General features: G+C 43.0%; 1 protein-coding gene and 1 pseudogene across 2 annotated transcripts in view; both read right to left on the bottom strand.

The window, feature by feature from the left end:
• Nucleotides 1-21802, bottom strand: part of LOC127687712 (myoferlin-like) — a 315382-nt gene that overhangs the window by 165381 nt on the left and 128199 nt on the right. The gene's annotated exons all lie outside the window — the stretch shown is intronic.
• LOC127687717 (anionic trypsin-2-like) lies at nt 844-10163 on the bottom strand (annotated as a pseudogene).

A 21802-nucleotide genomic window follows, 5' to 3' on the forward strand; every position in this document is an offset into this window, starting at 1 on the left:
CTCCTGAGTTTTTGATCTTTGTCATTCTGACTGGTGCAAGGTGGAATCTCAGTGTTGTTTTTGCTTTGCATTTCCCTGATGACCAAGGATATTGAACATTTCTTTAGGTGTTTCTCAGCCATCTGGTATTCTTCAGTTGAGAATTCTTTGTTCAGCTCTGCACCCCATTTTTAATAGGGTTATTTGGTTCTCTAGAGTCTAACTTCTTGAGTTCTTTGTATATATTGGATATTAGCCCTCTATCAGATGTAGGATTGGTAAGGATCTCTTCCCAATCTGTTGGTTACTGTCTTGTCCTATTGACAGTGTCCTTTGCCTTACAGAAGTTTTGTAATTTTATGAGGTCCCATTTGTCAATTATTGATCTTAGAGCCTAAGCTATTGGTGTTCTATTCAGGAAAACTTCTCCTGTGCCCATGTGCTCCAGGTTCTTCCCTAAATTTTCTTCTATTAGACTCAGTGTTTCTGGTTTTATGAGGAGGTCCTTGATCCAGTTGGACTTGAGCTTTGTACAGGGAGATAAGAATGGATCAATTTGCATCCTTCTACATGATGCATTTACTTCCAGTTGACCAAGCACCATTTGTTGAAAATGCTATCTTTTTTCCACTGGATGATTTTAGCTCCTTTGCCAAAGATCAAGTGACCATAGGTGTGAGGGTTCATTTCTGGGTCTTCAATTCTATTCCATTGGTTTGCCTGCCTGCCCCTGTATCAATACCATGCAGTTTTTTGTTTTTTGCTTTGCTTTGTTTGGATTTTTGATAAAGACAATTTCACTTTATTGGTATAGTTACTGCAGAGGAATTGAGGATCTCTAGATGGCAGCAATTGTGCCTGAAACTAGTCCACATAGTTGCAGATCTTGGTGTACACACTAGTATTATCTGGCAGGGCACAACCTTAGCCCCAGGGGACAATGCCCTGGAGCTCCCCATTGCAGACCACAGGGCCACCAGAATCACCCTGGCAGGAGTCCTTGCCTCCCTCTAGGAAGCCAGCACAGACCATGTTATCAGTGATCTTTCTAGGATAGGAGGCTTCACAGTCAGCCTGAGGCAGCAGTGGGTCATCCAGGAACTGGAGCAAGTCTGGGTTATTGACACCACAGCTGAGAGTGTTGCCCCAGCCAGAGATGTGACACTGTGTGTCAGCAGGTGCACAGGAGGTGGACAGAGCCACAGCGGACACTCTGACATTGAGGGTCACAAGGGAAGAGAGCTTGATCAGCATGATGTCATTGTTTAGGGTCCTCAAATTAACATTGGGGTGCCTGATGATCTTGGCAGCATTGACAAACTGCTCATAGCCCTCAACTACAATGATGTTGTGTTCTCCCAGTCTGACTTGAATGCGGCTGTTGGGAAGATGAGGAATGCCACAGTCTTTTTCTCTAAGACTCAAGACATCACAGTTTTCTCAAGCCCTCACTCTTCTTTTTTCCTTTCTCTTTTTTCATATTTTTTATTCGATATATTCTTTATTTATATTTCAAATGATTTCCCCTTTCCTGGATCCCCCTTCCCCAAAAGTCCCATAAACCCTCTTCCCTGCCCCTATTTCCCAATCTACCCCTTCTCGATTCCCTGTCCTGGTATTCCCTTACACTGCTGCACTGAGCCTTTACAGAACCAGGGGCCTCTCCTTCCTTCTACTTGGGCATCATTTGATATGTGAATTGTGTCTTGGCTATTCCAAGCTTCTAGGCTAATATCCACTTATCAGTGAGTGTATACTATGTGTGTTCTTTTGTGATTGGGTTACCTCACTCAGTATGATATTCTCCAGTTCCTTCCATTTGTCTAAGAATTTCATGAATTTATTGTTTTTAATGGCTGAACAGTACTCCATTATGTATATATACCACATTTTCTGTATCCATTCCTCCACTGAGGGACTTGTGGGTTCTTTTTAGCTTCTGGCTATTTTAAATAGGGCCACTATAAACACAGTGGAGCAGGTATCCTTATTACATGGTGGGGAATCTTCTGGGTATGTGCCCAGGAGCGGTATAGCTGGGTCCTCCGGTAGTATCACGCCAAGTTTTCTGAGGAACTACCAGTCTGATTTCCAGAGTGGTTATACCAGCTTGCAAACCCACCAGCAGTGGAGGAGTGTTCCTCTTTCTCTACATCCTCGCTATCATCTGCTGTCTCCTGAGTTTTTGATCTTGGTCATTCTGACTGGTGTGAGGTGAAATCTCTGGGTTGTTTTGATTTTCATTTCCCTGATGACTAAGGATGTTGAACATTTCTTTAGGTGCTTCTCAGCCATTCGATATTCCTCAGGAGAAAATTTTTTGTTTATCTCTGTATATTGCTTTTGGTAAAATGGCCACTTTTACTATATTAATCCTGCCAATCCAAGAGCATGGAAATTTTTTCCATCTTCTGAGGTCTTCAATTTCTTTCTTCAAAGACTTGAAGTTCCTGTCATACCCCATTTTTTAATAGGGTTACTTGGCTCTCTAGAGTATACCTTCTTGAGTTCTTTATTTATCTTGTATATAAGCCCTCTGTAGGATATAGGGTTGGTAAAGATCTTTTTCCAATTTGTTGGTTGCCATTTTGTCCTTTTGACAGTGTCCTTTGCCTTGCAGGACACTTAGTAATTTTATGAGGTCCCATTTGTCAATTCTCAATCTTTGAGCATAAGCTATTGGTGTTCTCTTCAGGAAATTTTCCTCTGTGCCCATGTGCCCAAGGGTCTTCCCCAGTTTCTTTTCTATTAGTTTTAGTGTGTCTGGTTTTATGTGGATGTCCTTGATCCACTTACAGTTGAGCTTAGTACAGGAGATAAGAATGGATAGATTTGCATACTTCTGCATGCTGACCTCCAGTTGAATCAGTACCATTTGTTGAAAAGACTGTCTTTTTCCCACTGGAGGGATGTAGCTCTTTTGTCAAATATCAAGTGACCATGGGTGTGAAGGTTCATTTCTGGGTCTTCAATTCTATTTCATTCATCTACTTGCCTGTCACTGTAATAACACCATACAGTTTTTAACACTATTACTCTGTAGCTTTGCTTGAGGTTGGAGATACTGATTCTGTCAAAAGTTCTTTTACTGTTGAGGATAGTTTTAGCTATCCTGGGTTTTTTGTTATTCCAGATGAATTTGAGAATTGCTCTTTCTAACTCTATGAAGAACTGAGGTGGGATTTTGGTGGGGATTGCATTGAATCTGTATATTGCTTTTGGTAAAATGGCCACTTTTACTATATTAATCCTGCCAATCCAAGAGCATGGAAAATTTTTCCATCTTCTGAGGTCTTCAATTTCTTTCTTCAAAGACTTGAAGTTCCTGTCATACAGATCTTTCACATGTTTGGTTAGAGTCACACTAAGATACTTTATATTGCTTGTGGCTATTGTCAAGGGTGTCATTTCCCTAACTTCTTTCTCAGCCTCTTTATCCTTTGAGTATAGGAAGGCTACTGATTTGCTAAAGTTAATTTTATATCCAGCCACGTTGCTGAAGTTATCAGCTGTAGGAGTTCTCTGGTGGGGTTTTTGGGTCGCTTAAGTATACTATCATATCATCTGAAAATAGTGATAATTTGACTTCTTCCTTTCCAATTTGTATCCCTTTGACCTTCTTTTGTTATCTAATTGTTCTAGCTAGAACTTCAAGTACTACAAAGGAATAAATATGGAGAGAGAGGGCAGCCTTGTCTAGTCCCTAATTTAAGTGGGTTTTCTTCAAGTTTCTCTCCATTTAGTTTGATGTTGGCTATTGGTTTGCTGTATATTGCTTTTATTTTGTTTAGGTATGGGTCTTGAATTCCTGTTCTTTCCAAGATCTTTAACATGAAATGATGCTGAATTTTTCAAATGTTTTTTCAGCATCTAATGAAATGACCATGTGATTTTTTTCTTTGAATTTGTTTATGTAGTGGATAACATTGATGAATTTCCGTATATTGAACCTTCCCTGCATCCTTGGAATGAAGCCTACTTGATCATGGTGAATGATTGCTTTGATGTATTCTTGGATTCAGTTGGCAAGAATTTTTGTGACCGAGTATATGGTCAATTTTGGAGAAGGTATCATGAGGTGCTGAAAAGAAGGCATATTCTTTTGTTTTAGGATAAAAATGTTCTATAAATACCTGTTAAATCCTTTTGGGTCATAACTTTTCCTAGTTTCCCTGTTCCTCTCTTTAGTTTGTGTTTCCCTAACCTGCCCATTGATGAGAAAGGGGTGTTAAAGTCTCCCACTATTATTATGTGTGGTGCAATATGTGCTTTGAGCTTTAGTAAAGTTTCTTTTATGAATGTGGGTGCCCTTGAATTTGAAGCGTATGTTCAGAATTGTGAGTTCATCTTTGTAGATTTTTCCTTTGATGAGTATGAAGTGTCCTTCATTATCTTTTTTTATTACTTTATGTTGAAAGTCAATTTTATTTGATATTAGAATGGCTACACCAGCTCGTTTCTTGGGATCATTTGCTTGGAAAATTGTTTTCCAGCCTTTTGCTCTGAAGTAGTATCTGTCTTTGTACCTGAGGTAAGTTTCCTGTATGCAGCATGTTGGGTCCTGCTTACTTATCCAGTCTGTTAGTCTATGTCATTTTATTGGAGAGTTGAGTCCATTGATATTAAGAGATATTAGGGAGAAGTGACTGTTGCTTCCTCTTACTTTTTTTATTAGAGATGGAGTTATGTTTGTGTGGCTCTCTTCTTTTTGGTTTGTTAAAAGATGATTAATTTCTTGCTTTTTCTAGTGTATAGTTTCCCTCCTTTTGTTGGTGGTTAAAAGATATTATGTAAACTTGTTTTTGTCATGGAATACCTTGGTTTCTCCATCTATGGTAATTGAGAGTATTGCTGGATATAGCAGTCTGGGTTGGCATTTGTGTTCCCTTAGGGTCTTTATGACATCTGCCTATGATCTTAGGGCTTTCATAGTCTCTGTCAGGAAGTCTGGTGTAATTCTGATAGGTCTGCCTATGTTACTTGACCTTTTCCCCATACTGCTTTTAATGTTCTTTCCTTGTTTAGTACATTTGATGTTTTAATTATTATGTGCTCGAGGAATTTCTTTTCTGGTCTAAACTATTTAAAGTTCTGTAGGCTTCTTGTATGCTCATGGGCATCTATTTCTTTAGGTTAGGGAAGTTTTCTTCTGTAATTTTGTTGAAGACATTTACTGGCCCTTTAAGTTGGAAATCTTCACTCTCTTTTATACCTATAATCCTTAGGTTTGGTCTTCTCATTCTGTCATGGATTTCCTGGATGTTCTGTGTTAGGTGCTTTTTGCATGTTTCATTTTCTTTCTTTTTTTATTGATATATTTTTTATTTACATTTCAAATGATTTCCCCTTTTCTTTCTTTGACTCTTGTGTCAATGCTTTCTATGGTATCTTCTGCACAAGAGATTCTCTCTTCTATCTCTTGTATTCTGTTGTCGATATTTGTATCCATGACTCCTGACTTCTTTCCTAGGTTTTCTATATCCAGAGTTATTTCCCTTTGTGATTTCTTTATTCTATCTCCGTTTTTTTAAGATCCTGGATAGTTTTGTTCAATTCCTTCACCTGTTTTTTTGTGTTTTCCTGTAGTTCTCTAAGGGCTTCTCCCTGTTTACTTGTGTTCTCCTGTATTTCTTTAAATGAGTTATTTATGTCCTTCTTGAAGCCCTCTATCAACATCGTGAGCTGTGATTTTAAATCCAAATCCTACTTTTTCAGTATGTTGGCGTATCCAGGATTTGCTGTTGTGGGAGAATTGGGTTTGGATAGTGCTATGTTGCCCTAATTTCTGTTGGTAACGTTCTGACATTTGCCTTTCACCATTTGGTTATCTCTGGTGTTAGTTGGTCCTGCTGACTCTGGCAGGTGCTTGTCCCTCCTGTGGGCCTGCAAGCCTGTCTTAGCACCTCTGGGTGATGGAATCTCCCCTGGCACAGAGTGCTGTGGTGCTGCCCGGTTCCTGGGTGCATATGAAGCTGGGACTGACTCTATCCTAGCTGTTTCTGCTGCTCCTGTTCCCTGCCTCTTGGCTGTTCCTGCCTGCTCCGTCCTCTCTCCTCTCTTTAATCAAATGTGCAATTAGTTCTCATCTATGTGAGAGAGATAAGAATGGCCTCTGGATCTCATTCATTCTAATCACGGCCCTTATTGCCTACTCTAGAAACATACTCTTAATGTGCTTCTCATTCTTAAAGCAATGCTGTACAGTATGACTGCAGAGGGTCTTCCAGAAGTGATGAAATCTGTACACCACTGGGAGGAGAGGTGTGTCTGTCTGCATGTCCTTCAGTCACTGCATGTATACCACTGTTCTCTTCTGAATATCCTTCCCCACTGTAAGTGCTCATTGCATTGTGAGTTCTGCTCCCAGAATCCATTTTCTAATTCCTTTATTTTTCCTATCAAATTATATATATGCACATATATTAAAGTCAGATTGTTCTAAGGGGCTTCTTAGAAAACACAGAAGTAATTCTCTATCATTTCCCACTGCTCATAGATGACTCACAAGCCCCAAAGGCCATGGAGTATTTAGTCTCTGCTCACTGCTCACAACTGCAGGCATCCTGAACTCATTAGCCTTTCTTTGGTCTTCTGTGTGTGGCACCAAGAATTGACTTCTCTTCAAGGAGAAGAAAAAGTTCTGATGGCTGAATAGTACTCCATTGTGTATATATACCACATTTTTTGCATCCACTCTTCTGTTGAGGGATACCTGGGTTCTTTCCAGCATCTGGCAATTATAAATAGGGCTGCTATGAACATAGTAGAACATGTATCCTTAATTCATGAAATTCTTAGGCAAATGGATGGAGCTAGAGAATATCATACTAAGTGAGGTAACCCAGACTCAAAAGGTGAATCATGGTATGCACTCACTATTAACTGGATATTAACCTAGAAAACTGGAATACCCAAAACATAATCCACACATCAAATGAGGTACAAGAAGAAAGGAGGAGTGGCCCCTGGTTCTGGAAAGACTCAGTGAAACAGTATTCAGCAAAACCAGAACGGGGGAGTGGGAAGGGGTGGGTGGGAGGACAGGGGAAGAGAAGGGGGCTTACGGGACTTTCGGGGAGTGGGGGGGCTAGAAAAGGGGAAATCATTTGAAATGTAAATAAATTATATTGAATAAAAAAAGGAAAAAAAAAAGAAAAAGTTCTGGTTCCATCAGCCCTTCTGGCCATGCCACCCCTACTTCATTCAGATCCATTCCCCAACATCTCATCCTCCCCAAAGCAAGATAGCTGTTATTTAATTCTGTTATTGTATACTTAGGAATACAAACACAACTCTGGTTTGTTACATGATTATGATTGTAAATGCTATTCACAGACAAATCATAAAGTCCTCTGATCACTTTTTATTTCTCACAAATACATTTCTCCTTTCTTCCTTGCAAAACATTTTGTTTTCCCAGCAATGTGTCCCTTCAAGTCCCCTTCCACCTGCCTGCTGTCTGCAGATCAGAATGTACAACTCTCAGCTATTGTCCAATGCCTGTCTGCTGCCATCCTTCCTACCAAGATGATAATGGTCTATCCCCTATAAACTGAAAGCCAGGCAGGCCCAAAACAGCTTTCTTTTATCAGAGTTGCCTTGGTCATGCTGTCTGTTCACAGCAAAGGAACAGTAACTAAGTCATCCTTTCTTGATGAAAAGCTCTTAAAATCTTGCATATCCTGATATGTCTGTATTCCACTCTAACACTTACTTGGGTTCAGAATTCTAGAGGAAAAAAATCACTTATGTCATTATCTCTGATCTCTGGTGACACACTTCTCGATGCTGATGATCCACAGTTGTGCTTATCTCTGAAGAGGTTTAGGTCATCTTTTTGTCCCAGAGTTCTAAAATTTTGAAATGATTGAAAGTGCTTTCAGGGGCAGGGTGTAGAATAAACCTAGCAAATTAAGAAAACAGCATCATGGTTTCAGACAGGAACCTAGCATAACTGTCTCCTGAGAGGATTCATCTAGCAGCAGATGGAGGCAGATGCAGAGACCCACAGCCAGACATCAGGTGGAACCAGGGTAGTCTTGTGTAAGAGTGGAGGAATAGAAGTAAGTAAGTCAGAGGGGTCAAAGACACCACAAGAAAACCCACAGAGTCAACTATGCAGGAACCATGGTGGCTCACACAGTCTGGGCCACCAACCAGAGAACATGCAGGAGCTGGACATAGACCCCCTACACATTCGTAGCAAATGTGCAGCTTGATCTTATATGAATCCCCTAACTAGTGAATCTGGGTGTGTTCCTTGTCATTGGATCTCCTTCCCCCCTAGACTGCCTGGTTTGTCCTCAGTGGGAGAAGGATGTGATAAACCAGCTGAGACTAGATGCCTTAGTGTGTGTGGGGGATCCTCTTCTCTGAGGAAAAGGGGGGAAGTGGGAGAGATATTTGTAAGGGTGGGATTGGGAAGAGAAGATGGTGTGTGTAATGGGGATGTAAAGTGAATAAGAATAAAATATTTAGGAAAAAAGAAAAGCAAGCACAAAAGAAATCAGCGTTGCTTAGTTCTAAACAACTCCTTTACTTATAAAGTGACTTCTTCCCTCTCTGTTTCCTGTCCCTAAACATCTTCATTAGTCAGCTATGTGTCACTGTCATAAAGGCCCTGGCCAGGATGCTTGTAAAGAGGTTTATTTTGGCTTTAGCTCTGCGGAGTTAAGTCTGGGATCAAGTGGCCCCATTCTTGAACCAAGAGCAGACAAACTAAACTCCCAACCCATTTTAAGGTAGTGATGTAAGTGATCTAAGCGCTTGAATACCTTTCAGGCCAACACAAACCTTACACCAACATAGCATGCATTTCCTTCTACTCACTCTACCTCTTTTAAAAGTTATATTATTTTATGGGTATGGATTACTTATGTACATGTGTGTGTGTGTGTGTGTGTGCATCACATGCCTGCCTGTAGCTAAGGAAGCCAGATCCCTTGAAAGTAGAGTTACATTTGGTTATGAGCCATTGTGTGGTTGCTGGGAATTGAACCCCGGTCCTCCGAAAGAGCAATCATTGTCTTGCCCACTAAGCTATTTATTCAGTCCTTGTCCCAGCTCTTAAAGTTCCATAGCATCTGACAACAACACCACCGAAGGGGCGGGGAATACTGCCCATTTTAAACTGAGGCTACCAGCATACCCCTTCTTACTTCCTGGATACAGGGGCTTCTCACATTTCTGAGTTACTGCTGTTCTAGTCTTCAGTGTGAGAAGCTTCTTTTTCTACAAGGTGCATTAAAACAAACAAAAACAAACAAATAAACAAAACTGATTCATTGTGTCTATCATTGTTATGAGATCCTCCCTTCTGAACATGCTCTAAATTGTCAGCACAATGGGCCCCACTCTGTACATGCAGACTGATTAGAAACTTAAAGAAATGTTCAACATCCGTAGTCATCAGGGAAATGCAAATCAAAACAACACTGAGATTCTACCTCACACCAGTCAAAATGGCCAAGATCAGAAACTCAGAAGACAGCAGGTGCTGGTGAGGATATGGAGAAAGAGGAACACTCCTCCACTGCTGGTGGTATTGCAAGCTGGTAAAGACACTTTGAAAATCAGTTTGGTGGTTACTCAGAAAATTGGACATAGTACTACTGGAGGACCCAGCTATACCACTCCTGGGCATATACCCAGAAGATGCTCCAACATGTAATCAGGACACATGCTCCACTATGCTCACAGCTGCCTTATTTATAAAAGCCAGAAGTTGGAAAGAACCCAAATGTCCCTCAACAGAGGAATAGATACAGAAACCACGGTACATTTACACAGTGAAGTACTACTCAGGTATTAAAAACAATGATTTGTGAAATTCTTCGGCAAACAGATGGAACTAGAAAGTAGCCCGAGTGTGGTGACCCAACCATAGAAGAACATACTTGGTATGTACTCACCAATAAGTGGATATTAGCCCAGAAGCTTGGAATGTCCAAGATACAATTCACAGACCAATTGAAGATCAAGTAGAAGGAAGACCAAAATGTGGATACTTTGCTCCTTCTTAGAAAGGGAAACAAAAGAGCTATGGGAGGAGATACATAGTGAATACAAAGTGTGGAGCAGAGACTGAAGGAAAGGCCATGCAGAGACTGCCCCACCTGGGGATCCATCCCATACACAATTACCAAACCCAGACACTATTGTGGATGCCAACAAGCACTTGCTGACAGGACCCTGATATAGCTGTCTCCTAAGAGGCCCTCCCAATGCCTGCCTGACAAATACAGAGTTGGGTGCTCCCATCCAACCAATGGACTGGACACAGGGTCCCCAATGGAGGGGACAGAGAGAGGACCCAAGGAGTCAAAGGAGCTGTCAGCCCCACAGGAGGAACAACAATATGAACCAACCAGTACCCCAGAGCTCCCAGGGACTAAACCACCAACCAAAGAGTACACATGGAGGGACCCATGGCTCCAGCTGCATATGTAGCAGAGGATGGCCTTGTTGGACATCAAAGGGAGAAGAGGCCCTTGACCCTGAAAAAGCTCATTGTCTCAGTATAGGGAAATACCAGGACAGGGAAGCAGGAGTGGGTGAGTTGGTGAGCAGGGGGAAGGGAGCATGGGGTAGGATGTCTTTGGAGGGGAAAACAGAATGGAGATAACATTTGAAATGTAAATAAAGAAAATATCTAATTAAAAACTCTCTGGAGCTGGACATATGTGCTCTTCTCAAGATCCTCTGGACCAGTATCATCTTTTTTTGATATTTTCTTATAAAACACTTCCCATCTCCTGCTTGGAAAGCCTGGGGCTAGTTCTCAGAGCCCTCAGCCTAAAATGAGAAGGAGACTGTCTGTATTCAGCACCATTGCATTAGTCTATTTTCAAATGCTGTAATAAAATACCTGGAAATGGGTAATTTACAAAGCACAGAGATTCACGAACAGGGCGCCAACATCTACCCACCTCTGAAGGCCACCATCCTGTGCTGTGTGTGAGTAGGAGCTCCCATGAAAAGAGGAGAGCATACAGCAGGACACAGGGCCAGCGAGGGGCTTGGTGGCTGGGGTAGAGTTCCAGAGCAAACCACTTTTAACGTAACTAACTGGGGAGAACTCTGATATTGTCCGATGGTCCTGGAACTGATTCCAACCCCTGAAGGCTTCATTACATGGCAGGATTTCAGCCCTGAGCCCCCCCGGGGCATGCGCAAACCACATCCTCCCTCACGTTCACCAGTCACCAGTAACCGCCTCTTACCCTCCTGCTTCCACACCCTCCCTAAGCTGCGCTTTGTGTTGTGTCTGGCTCACTCTCTCAGAAAACATACTTGCCGTCTGATGATGCCAAACCTAGCTTTTCCTCTTCTGCTTGTATTTACCAAACACATGTAACTGTATTTAGTAGGTTTTTTTTTTTTTTAATGGAGTGCGTTTCTAGGAAGAATAGAGCTAAATGTGTTTGTCCAGTCCAGTGATAAGACAAGGCTGCCTCACTTCCTGTGGCTGCAGATATGGGAAGGACAGTAAAGATTCAGTCATCATGACAAATAATATATCATTATAGCATTTTATTAGAGGAAAACCCGGCCAAGAAATTCCATAATGAACTGAAATGTCAGCATTCTAAATAAGAACAGGATAGGAGCGAGGGCATCTTCTCCTGCCTCCTGCTCTGGATGGCTCAGTGCTAAGCTCTCCTCATCCATTATCTTCAATCAGAATTTTGGATGATCTTAGGATTTTCATGATCTCATCAGACTGTAAAAGTTAAAGAGTTCAAAACTATCTCCTCACCTGTCTGTCATGCAAATTACCTGAATACCTAAGAAGTGAGGACTCACTGTAGTCTGACCAGAGAACTGAGCATATCTTAAATGATGACTTCCCAGCATTGACAGCCATATCTATGTGTCTTGTGAGTGGTATTTCTTGCCTCATGATAAGCACCTTTTTGAGAGATGAGTGCATTAAAACACACATATATATGCACTGGGTAGACAAAGGAATGCCTGCTATTGCCGATCTTAAGTTGACAGGAACATGTGCATTGTATAACAGGGATTAACCCCCATCAAAGTGTCTTCCACCCCTGATGAAAGACAATAGTAATTTGTTTCCTAATTGGATTTGTGTTAAAAATTCCTGAGTGTTTCAACCTTAGCTGTTTAGTGTAGCCCATTCGAGGCAGAACCCAGTCCTGCCTCTCCTTCATGTAACCTCAAGCTACGTGATTGCCTATTTCTGCATGTTCTGAAGCAGGAGGCTTCAAGTGATGCCACATCTTCCAATATCATAACTGGTCAAGAAATTACCTCTGACCTACTGTTTATGGTAAATACCTTATTCCTCCTGAAAATAAGCTACATTCTAGCCATTCTTTACAGCAGCCTCATTCCAGGATATGGTTTGACTGATGGCACCCTGTACACTGTTTTGAAAGCTGATCTTCTGGGAGTCAGAGGAGAAATTTTCCCCAAAGCTTCTTGCCTCAAATTCTAACTAGGTAGGTCACATTCACTTCAGACAGGAGTGTTGTTCCCATGGGGATATGGTTAGATAAGGTTGGGTTTCCACCTGTGGTTTGAGATGGGAGAGGAGAGGCTCTCTAAAATTTCAGGATAATATGAGGCTTCCTCAGAAACAGGTGCAGTACACTCAGTCCACAGAAAACATGTGCGAGCCTATGATTGGCCAGTCTGTTTTGTGAAGGAACTGGTAACCTACTTTTGCTCAGCTCTTAGAGTGAAGTGTGTGTGTGTGTGTGTGTGTGTGTGTGTGTGTGTGAGAGAGAGAGAGAGAGAGAGAGAGAGAGAGAGAGGGGAATTCTCACTGTGAAGGAAAGTATTACCTCACAGCTCAGAGAGAAATGAGACCACACCTGGATCCCTTTGCTGTCCTTCAGGAGCATTACAAAATGACAACTGGAAAGATGCCAGGAGACCTGAAACGTCCAGAAATGCAGAAAAGGAGAGCATGGCTGCCTTTCTTGTGTTAACTGGTGACTGTTGAGAGTGTGGAAACCTCCATGTTCCCACGCTACTGAGAACTCAAAGGCAAGAGAGATCCCACCCTTGGGGTGGAACTCTTTCTAGTACTCAGTGGTTGGGCAGCACACAGCTGTGCCTTGTTTCTTGTCTCTTTATTGCAGCAGCTCTAGTGAACTTTGCAGACAGTACATCTTTTACCAACTGAGTGAAGAAACCATGTAATGAGCAAACCTGGCTCCTGTCTTTGCACGTGTCACTCTGTGCCCCTGTCACAATGGCCTCTTGACCTGACGCTTCTCCACACTCAGTAGGCTGCAGGGTGATGGAAATACTACTTTTGCTTCCTGGCACTGCTAAAGCTGAATTCTGCCCCTAATCCCTTGAAAATATAACTTTTCCATACACCAGGAAACTAACAATATCCTGAGACTTTACTGCCATGTTTGTGTCTTGGTTTGCACCCAAGTTGGCACTACGTTCATTGTGGGCCTGTACAGGCAGCTTGGAAATTCCCAGCCACTGTGTGTGCTGAGATGGAGCTCAGTGTTGCTTCATCAGAAATATTGACTAATTTCCAGGGCTCCTGCTGTGTAAACATGGCACCATCAAGCTAGATAAACAGGCAGTAAGCAAGAAAGTACTCATTCTCCCAGCATCTACTTCAAGTGACTCACAACAACCTATGACTATAGCTCCAGGGAACTAACCCCTTCTGGTGTTTGCACACACACACACACACACACACACACACACACACACACACAGAGAGAGAGAGAGAGAGAGAGAGAGAGAGAGAGAGAGAGAGAGAGAGAAATAGAGACACAGAGAGATAGAAACACAGAGAAAGAAAAAGAGACACAGAGAGACAGACAGAGAGAGTGAGAGAGAGAAATAGAAATGAACACAAAGCACACACCTAATACAGTGTGGGTGTCTTGCTCAGTCACTTGGAGATAGGACAAAGACAATGAAGAGAAATTGGCCTCCTGAGTTATTTTTTCTTTTACTGAAATTCAGAAACAGTTACAAACAGAATCATGGACTCAGGGACTTAGGGCCAGCAAAGGATCCCTGTGTGAAATACACTAATCTATGTATTGAGGGAAATAAAAGGGCAATGTGTCAATGAAATGGTGTTCCCTGAACTAGACTGAGTCCTGTGGTTCTGTTAGTATTACCAGGGCTGCTGGGACAAATAACCATCAAGTAGTGATTATGGTTTCAAGGTGACAGGCTCGGGTGTTTGAATATTTGGTCACCAGCTGGTGGCACTGTTTTGGGAGGCTGTGGGGCCTTCCTATCTGTAGCCTAGCCATCAGGAGAGAGTCACTGAGGAGGAGCCTTGTGTTGATAAGATTCTAGTATTAGTGCGAGCCCTCGCCTCTGTCCTGCCAGGGAGGGAACAGGTTGTACTGCAAGCCTCTGCTGTGGGGACAGACCCTGATCTTAGCACCAGGCTCTCCCACCATTAGGGCCTGATGTCACTTGAAACCATGAGCTGGAATAACAAACCTTGCCTGCTGAAGCCACTGCTGCCTGGTATTTTGCCACAACTTTGAGAACAGTAATAGACACAGTGGCTTAAGACAACACACATGTGCCTGTGTATGGGTGGGTTAGAAGTCCCACAGAGATTTCATGGGGCTAAAGCCAAGGTGCTGGGAAAAGTGCGTCCCTTTCAGAAGAGAGAGAAGACTCTGTTGTCTGTGTTTCCTGGGGGCTGCCCATGTCCTTTAGCTTATGGCCCTTTCTCCTCTTCAAAACCAGCAGTGTTGGGTGGTATCCTGGCACTGTCTCACTCTGACCTGCTCCCAGCTTTCCTCTTCTACTTTTTTTTCCTCTTCTACTTTCAAGGGCCTTGTGATGGCAAGCAAGGTAATTCCTCACAATCTTCTCATTTGAAGACCTATTGATTAGCAACTATAATTGCTCTTTGTCAGGTATTATGTTGTATCTCCCTTGAAAATGAGTTGACCTTCGAACCCCCAGCACCTCAGAATGCATCCTTGTTTGGAAAGAGAATCATTTCATGGAGATCTTGTTGCTGTTTTGTTTGTTTGATTGTTTGTTTGTTTGACAAAATGAACTCATACTGTAGCAGGTGACCCCTGAATCAACCTGGCTGGTGCCATCAACACACAGCCATGGGAAGGTGCAGGCACCTGGGTGAATACAATATGAAGATGGAAACAGACTGGAGCAATGCCTGTAAATGCCAGAGAACTTCTGGAACTATTAGTCATCAGATAAAGAAAGGAAGGAACCCTTACCCACTCTGACAGAAGCATGGTTCATCAACACTTTGATGTCACATATCCAGCCTCTAGAACTGCAAGGTGACAAGTTTGTTGGTTTTTTCTTTTTTTGAAGAGTCTACACGTGTGGTGCCTTCTTATATCAGTACTAGGGGGTGGATAAGCCATTTGAGGTAATGGTGCCAGCTTCCAAGATGTTAATATTTTTTAAACATGTGTAACTTTGTAAGTGGGTGCCATCTTGACAGGACAGCAGAGGAATTCTTAAATACAGCTTATATGGAAAATAGCTTTCGTGTATGGAGATAATTTATCCCCTGAAATGAAAGAGGTTTTTTGTTATAATTTGAATTTTGTTGTGTTACTCTCAGTGAAATAAAAAGTTGCCTCTCAGGGCAAAGCTCAAACGATCTCACTATCATCAGAAAAGACTTCCCTGATTGTGGAACATTTCTTATAAAATGACCCACTAATGGGGTGCAGGTCAGCTGGTTCCCTTGCAATGCCCTGTGGGACTTGAAACCTTAGAAACTGAAAGTGAGGGAACACTAGTTAGTTTTCAAGCATAGTGAATCTCGAGCCCCTGACAGGTCTTGACATAGACTCTGTGTCATATAGATGAATTAGGCAGGAAGTTTGCTAAGTGGAAGAGAGACTCCAGTGAGTCTCTGCCATTGAACTAGCCAGCATGGCCTCAGGAGAACTTTGGCTTGCCTGCTCTCGTCACCATGTCACCATCTGCTCACCCCCTCCACCCTCCAAGTAGAGTTCCTGAACTTCAAGCAGCAATGTCATAGAGGGGGTGAGGCCATGCCTTGGGCTTACTGAGTGGCACACTCCGGCTGAGCCCAGCATCTGTGTTTCAGTCAGCCTTTGGGGAAACACTGGCCTGCCTGGCACTCCATGAACCCCTGTGGTGTCCTTGGTGAGTGGAAATGGGAGTGCTCAGGGGAACTCTTAAGCCAAGCATGAGCTATAATAGCAAGTCCTTTGCCTGTCCATCATGACTCCTCGGACTCATTCAATGAGACATGGCAGTGTCTCTGTGCTTCCCAAGACCATCACCCTCTACCCTCCTACTCCAGCGAAGAGCAGACCTTTTGCTGAGATTACAACAGTGTTTTAGTCTGCTTGGTATTACTGAAACAGACTTCTACCAGCGTAGTAATTAATAAAATAAAGCAATTACTTCTCATTGTTCAGGAAGTGGGAAGTCTGGTGTGGGGGTAGAGGGAGGCTTTATCTAAAGATAGACTCTGTGCTTGGTCATTCCATGATGTATTATAATACTGAAGGGAGGTGAGGTGGGAGGCAGCGAGAGAAGTGAAGTAGCCAAACTCAGTTTCACTTTTTATTAATTAATATTCTACTTATTAGAATTCTACTTATTAGACCCAGAGATACTGGCATTGCCCATTCAGGAGGACAGATTTCTCATGACCCCATTCCCGCTTAGAGGCACTACCTCCTTGGTGGATCCAACTGAGCTGCAGCAATCAGCTTCAGCATTTTTGTCTGTGTGATGCTCCAATCACAAGGAGGCAGGCTTGGGCTTCCAGGCTCCACTATACCCAAGGGTAAGAAAGAGGTGGAAAAGAGGGGGAGGGAGATTTCTGGGACTGGAGCCTGACTTTTTCCCCTAAGTAAAAATGAGCTGAGAAATCAGCAGACAGGTTTAACCCTGTCCTCACACTTGGAGGGGGCCTGCTGCTTGGCTGAGGGGAGGTCTGCTGATCTTTCTCAGGGAACTGATGCATGTATGCATGTGTGCATAGGGCATTCCAGCATGCATGTGTGTGTGTGTGTGTGTGTGTGTGTGTGTGTGTGTGTGAGTGTATGTGTGTGTGTGTGTGTGTGCAAAAGGAATGGATGTTCCTGATGGAAGAGTGCAATGTTTGATACATGTGGATAAATTTACCACTGGTAGGAAATAAAAATGAAGCCTTCGGGAATGACTGAAAGGCTGGGAGCCAACCAAAGGAGACTGAACAGATTCGGCAATGCATGGGAAATGAGTCCCAAGTGGCTCAAGGTTTTTATTTTCCTCTTCACCTTGCTAAGATAGACATTACATTGAAAATTCTCTTTTATTCTCTGGGGTAAACTGAAGGATGAACAGTTTTGTTGCTGGAAAAGGAATACAAGCTAGGAGAGGAAAACGCAAACCCTGACAGAGAGCCCATGGGACTGCTCTACCAGGCTCTCTCCTCTTTCCATCTCCAGGCAAATCACAGTGTTTGAAAATACTCTAGTCACTACATAGAGAGCTTTCAAATGGATACTTAACAGAATGCCAACTGCAGTAACAGAAGGAAACACTTGGATAACAAAAAAGCACATCCATATTCTTTTGTTCAGTTATAGTGGGAGGTTTTCAGGTATCCGATCCTGCCTGGCATTGGCCTGACATCTTCGGCTTTGCTCCATCTTCCAGATAGCTCATCCTGGAAATAAAATTTGGGTTTTCTGGGGGATGTGCGTTAAACCTGATCACCTCTGAGCTTCCCAGGAGTCGCCATGGGCCCCTTTATGCTGCCCATGGGGATGCTTGTGTGGAGTATTTATACATACTTTGGTAGTTTATCACCAACAGACAAAACAGCTCTCCTCAAATATGAACAAGCTTTCTCAAAGCTTAATTCTCCTGACTAGATTTTAGATATCCCCCATCAACAGATAAATCTCAAAATCTGCTAAAGGAATTCCCTGTACATTATCATGGTGATTATATTTAAATCCCACCTTGTGAGAACTTGTATCTTTGGGCCCCAATGCAGTCTTCGCAGGGTACCATATGAATATGAGAATGGACTCAGGCACAGCAAAGGGGTCCCCTGAATTGCCCATACCTGATCAGAGAGGGAGATGGCCCATAGACAGTGCCGTACAGTGGGCTTCCAGAAGCATGATCCTTGAAGGAGTTGTAATCATTCAGCTCCTCCCCCACAGGAAGCAACAGGCAGTTGTGGGTCTCTGAGGGAAGAAAGCCTCCTGCCCTTATCTCTGTTTGCACTTGGACACTGCTTAGTGTTAAACCTGGCTTCAAATGTCATTTAAAAAAAGGTAGGCCAAGGCAGGAAGAGGTCTGTTGTGATCTGTTGAGAGGAAAAGGAAGGCTTAGTCAAGGCAGAAGGAGACTTGGAAAACCAGAAAGGTTTGGGGGCAGCTGGAAAGTATCCATCAGTATTGTGCTTGACTTTAATGCTCACCTTACTTACAGCATCCTTACTCCTCGTTCCAAAAGCTCACCACAATTACAGCATCCTCATCCCTGTTCCCAATAATTCACCATGCTTAACAGCATCCTCACTCCTTGTTTCAACAGGGACCAGACTCTAGGTCTTACACCAGAAAATCACTCTCATCCTAGTCCAGCCTCTGAATACCCCATGACTTCCAGGAGGCCTTAGCTTTCTTACCTGAAAGAGTTTTACTTTGGACTGCCCTCAGGCTTTTCTATTCTATATTCTAGGTCCTTTTCTATTGGAATAGTTTCTTCTTTGTGGGCTCTCATCTTTGTCCCCATGGCAGAGATCTTATTCATTAGGATGCCAACATCTCTACCAAAGAACTATTGTCCAGTAGACTAAATACCCATAACCCTGGCCCTCACCCTCACTTGTGTGGTTTCTCTCCCTCCCTGCCCTCTGCTCCTTACATAGTCCTGACCTTAGACCTTGAGCGTGGGAGCTCTCCACTCATGACTTGTTTATGGAAATCAAGTGTGTCTGATACTTTGCCATATGTCCATCTAGAATCATCCACCATACAGTTCACCCCCTTGTCATCTTCTTACTTCAAAAGTTCAGAACAAATGCCTGCAGCCCCCTTGAGTGTCAGACTATGGCAGTAGAGTGTGGGGAGCAGAGGGGCTTTTACATACAGTGAAGAGAGTTTGGAGTCAGGGCCACTTAAGCACATAGATGTCAAAGCTGCTAAAAAATTAGAATGGAACTTGAACTCTTTGGATTGCATGTCTGTGACATCATCAGCGGATTTAAGAAGCTGATTATCGTGTTAATATGTTTTTGCAATTTATCAACACAGACACAGCCTTTGTTCCACAGAACTCCCTGTCAACAGAGGAGTCTTATTCCTAGTCTTACTGCTATGTGACCTCTAGTGGCAGAAAGGGGCTCTGCCACTGGTAAGGAAGCTTTCTTGGGGCTTCCCTGACTCTTTTAACCAGCTCTCTGCTTTCATTCCCATTGAATAGCATGTCAGCTTCTTTGTCAAAATCCCTGTACTGGCTGGATTTGTGTGCCAACTTGACACAAGCTGGAGTTATCACAGAGAAAGGAGCCTCCCTTGAGGAAATACCAGCTGTGGGGCATTTTCTTAATTAGTGATCAAGGGTGGGAGGGCCCAATGTGGGTGGTGCCATCCCTCAACTGGTAGTCTTGCATTCTATAAAAAAGCAGGCTGAGCAAGCCAAGGAAGCAAGCTAGAAAGTCACATCCCTCCATAGCCTCGGCCTCAGCTCCTGCTTCCTGACCTGCTTGAGTTCCAGTCCTCACTTGCTGTGATGAACAGCAATGTGGAAGTGTAAGCTGAACATTTGCTCCCCAACTTGCTTCTTGGTCATGATGTGTGTGCAGGAATAGAAAGCCTGACTAAGGCAAGCCGGATCACAGTTACTACTAGTCAGAGAAATAGAGCCACAGTGCACCTGGGACTCAGCTGGATGCAAACTCATCCTGACCCCTGGGATGTATCTTACCTCTTAGTTATAGGGATCCCTGCCATTGAGGCTATCTTTGAACTGTGGTCTTGCTAAGCTCTCTCTGATTGGCAATTATCTGATATAACACATGTCCTTACTACTGGGGCCAATTTGTGTATTTTCCAGTTGTGTTGTTGTTGTTGTTGTTGTTAGTATAAGTCTCATATATCACAACATAGAGTTGAGGATGACCTTGAGCTTTTGAATCTCTGGCTTTCACTGTCATGTGGTAGGATGAGTCCTGGTACTACAGATAGGCATCGCCATCCTTGGTTTATGCAATTCTTGAACCCAGAGTTTTGGGAATACTTGGCGAGCACTCTACCACTGAGTTACATCCCCACCCCTTACTGCTTGCATTTTTTTATTTTCTATATTCTTTATTTACATTCCGAATGCTTTACTGCTTGCATTTTTAAGTACAGGTGGTCTTGCAGTTCCATGCTGAGTCTGCTCCAAGACCTAAGCTGCAGAACCACTCTCCTTCCTTCAAGGAATTGTGGACGGTTCTGTAGCAATGCAGCCTAAGACATAGGGCTCCCTGTAGATAGCTCTGATGAACCATGTCTACAGACATGTAGCCAAAGGAGCTAGCACCATGCCTCTCAATATAACAGTAACAATTCAGTGCCAGGTAAGGCCACAGACCTAGCTTTGTGAAGCATGGTCTAGGTGAGATGTTAAAAGATGTGAAAACTAGTCTGAATAGAAAGTTCACATACATAATTTCCAGCCACTGCCCGAAAGCAACCTCCTCTCTAGAAAATCCACTCTGTCTCAGCTGTTCCTCCAGCACTGTCATCTGCTTCCTCCTCCTTCATCAAATCTCTGATGTAGCTCCCTATCTCCATTAGTGAACCTTCCCTAAGCATCTTCTGGTCACACCTGCAAGTGCCATCTTGCCTATTGCTACCCAGGAAATACCAACTACAACCAGTCCTTGCTTTGCTTCTTGGGGCCTCAATTTTAGAATAAAATAGAATAAAACTTGTTTGTTCTTCCAAGCTTGGATTTGATGAAACAAGGAGCTTTGAAGAGAAGTGGAGAGGAGAGGAGAGAGCCCCTGCTTGGGAGGGAGAAGAAAAGACAGCCGAGTCCAGGATAGTTTTTCAGCACCACTATGGATGCTTAGCCCCAAACCAAAGCACAGGAGCAAATGTTTCCCTTCCTTTTGAGACAGCTCTTTCCGGCAGTAGCTAGGGAAAGCTAATAGTTAACACTGTCCATGCAAGACCACCTCCAGGCTGCCCAATTCTGCTTTAAGGCTCTACTCAGGACTTCAGGGAGTAGCCTGCTATGCTGGCCACTTAGATAACCAGAGCTATCAACCACACAGGATCCAACGGCAGACATTCTTTCTCCTTATCTCACAGTTTTGCAAGCTTTCCTGATAACAAAATTCTCTCACAAGATTGGATGAACACAACAATCCCAGAGTCCATGGATGGATACGTGAAAGAACCAAATGTGACATGGACCAATATTCAACCTTGAAAGAGGAGGAAGGTGGTACCTGTTACACAGATGGACCTGGAAAGTGATATGTTAAGTGAAATAAGCCAGGTGTATAGAGAGAAATACTTTATGTTCTAGTTAGAGGGGATTGATTGAGATACATTTCCAGAAATGAGAATCATGGTTACCAGGGGCTGGGGCAGGGGGGGGGGATGGAATGAGTCAGGTACTGGCATTTAATAGGACAGAGTTAGGGTTCCCAATAATGAAAAGTTCCTGGGGCAAATAATGTAAATGCACTTGACATCACTGAACTGTATGCCTGGAAAGGTATGAAATTGTAAACTACATGTCCTGTGTAATTTACCATTGTAGAAACATTGTAGAATCAGCAGGCACACAGTTGTGTTAAAGCAGATGCTGATAATAGAGACTCACT

This window comes from Apodemus sylvaticus, chromosome 6 (genome assembly GCF_947179515.1).
Source record: "Apodemus sylvaticus chromosome 6, mApoSyl1.1, whole genome shotgun sequence".
Lineage (NCBI taxonomy): Eukaryota > Metazoa > Chordata > Mammalia > Rodentia > Muridae > Apodemus > Apodemus sylvaticus.